The sequence below is a fragment of the Propithecus coquereli genome, unplaced genomic scaffold (genome assembly GCF_000956105.1).
Source record: "Propithecus coquereli isolate 6110/MARCELLA unplaced genomic scaffold, Pcoq_1.0 Scaffold574, whole genome shotgun sequence".
NCBI classification, from domain to species: Eukaryota; Metazoa; Chordata; class Mammalia; order Primates; family Indriidae; genus Propithecus; species Propithecus coquereli.
Window position 1 is genome coordinate 1,277,643 of NW_012151663.1, and position 2,235 is coordinate 1,279,877.

The following is a 2,235-nucleotide window of genomic DNA, read 5'->3' on the forward strand; positions in this document are numbered from 1 at the left end:
CCAGTCTCTCAATCTTCTGGAAGGTTTAATTCGCTCCAAAGAAGAAGGAGGTATTTCATGTGTCGAACATCTTCATAAATTATTTGTATTTGCCCTAATGTGGAGTTTAGGAGCCCCTCTAGAATTGGAAAGCAGAGAAAAGTTTGAAGTCTTTTTACGAAATCATGAAAGCAAGTTAGACTTACCAGTAATACCTAAAGGCACGAATCAAACTATGTATGAATTTTTTGTTACTGATTATGGTAAGTACACTGAATTATATCTTAAATGAAATGACTTTTTTTTTAAATGGAAAAAAGTATAAACGTCCATAAACTCTCTTATGGGCGAATATTAAACCAATTATGGTAACAGAATTGTTAATACCATTTTAAAAGGGCATATATTTTAAAAATAGTGGAATTTTACATATTAACTGTGCCAGGAACTGGTATAGATACTCCTGAATTCTCCTCTTTTTAGAATGGCCTCGGTAACTAAAATCTCACATAAATAAATTAGTAATACCTCTTACATCATCTACTTTCTCGTGCTTGAAGAAGAAAGGTAGCAGCATAGAGAACATGGATTCTCAAGACAAAGTTCACAGATCAGTCCCACAGCTTCCCTGTTGGAAATGCCAGAATGAGTAGATGGTGGACCAAGCGGGTTGGTCCCTACTTCCATATAGCAGATTCCTCAAGGTCCAGCGCTGTCACCTTCGCCCCCAGCCATCTGTGTATGACAGGGCTCAGCTCACCTGAGCCCTTGAACTCGGTACTTTTATCAGGAGCCATGGCCCCAATTTTTCTAAGTCCCAGAGAGGAAAAAACTTGCTTCCCAAAAGCCATACTTACCTCTATTTCTTGCTGAAAACACTAAAACAGTAAAGGTTTTGTTGTTGTTTATCAAAAGGATAAATAGAGCAGGAGAGTAGACAGCAATAACAAAATTTTAAAAGCAAAAGAAAACAGAAAGTTAAGTAACAGTTGATTTAGCACACCGGGTAAAGGTGAGTCCTAAACTGGCAGTGGGGAGAATTGAGAAGCAACTCAGTGTCCATCACAGAACCTTCGAAGGGCTCAGGAAGGGGATACTGGGGCAGAGGGGGAGCTAAAAACCAGAGGGCTGGTTGTGAGTTTTTTTAAGGCAAAGCCCTCCTGCTGGCCTGCCACACCTGCCCCACACTGGCAAAAGACTGAGGAGTTATTGTTCAGAGAGTGTAAGACAGAGGGTCTCCTAGACTTGGGGTCAGCAGGCACATTCCATGGTGGTGGGAGAATCATACTGAAAATGGAGATTAAGTGAAAGTCAGTTTTTGAAAGGGCGTTTATGAAGGGACTGAGATAAATGAATGTTTTCAGCTGGCCATCTTTTAACCAGGATGACCAATAATTCTACAGCAGGTCATTAGCTGCTACTAACGGCTCAAGATGACAAAAGGGAACTCTAACTCAAAATGTAAACAATTAAATAAATCCTTAGATCCAGATAGGAATTCTCTTAGAATCCAGAGCCAAGCCTCTCCACAGAGCTGCCTTCGGAGCAACCCAGAGTGGTATCATGATGGAAGGTTCAAATCGCCTCCCGCTGAGCAGGTTGTCCTCACTCAGAGGTCCGGCCCCCTGTTCCTCAGAGAGTGCAAGTCCGTCAGCAGCAGTTTTCCGACCGTGACGAAGCCCTGGTTAGGGGATTGAGATGGCACCTAGTAATGATGCCAATAAAATAACGACCCTTCGTGCCATCAGAAGTATATGTTGCTACATTTCTTAAAAGAATGGTCCACTGAAGTTTCTGGCATTTTCTTCCAAGTAGCTTGCACTGACTCTATAAGTTTAGTTGATGGTGTTTTCTTGTTTTTAATGGAGATGTCAACATTCCTTCATCAAGGGGGACCTGGAATGGTGTGTGGATTAAAAAATATTGAGAGGTCGCAGGCATCCAGTCTTGCCACCCTAAATAACTACTTTTGATGAAATTAATTCTTCTGAGCAGTGAACCGAGACATTACGTATTTTGTGATTATATAGGGCTCTAACATACCTACTCCAGATGACTTGTAACCAGTCCTTCCTTAGCTCATACTCCTTCATCCATCCTTTATTTTATTTCATTTTATTTTCCGGTATGGATATTAGCATCTTTGGAGAAGACTTCGTTATTAGATTTAAAATTAAATAGGAAGACATGCTGGGGTAATAGGGACTGGGTTTAACTTATTACCTTAGAAAGCTATAAAACTGGATAAAATGTATG

At 40.6% G+C, this 2,235-nt stretch overlaps 1 protein-coding gene across 1 annotated transcript in view; it reads left to right on the forward strand.

The window, feature by feature from the left end:
- Window positions 1–2,235, forward strand: part of DNAH8 (dynein, axonemal, heavy chain 8) — a 375,229-nt gene that overhangs the window by 190,912 nt on the left and 182,082 nt on the right. The window lies entirely within an intron of this gene.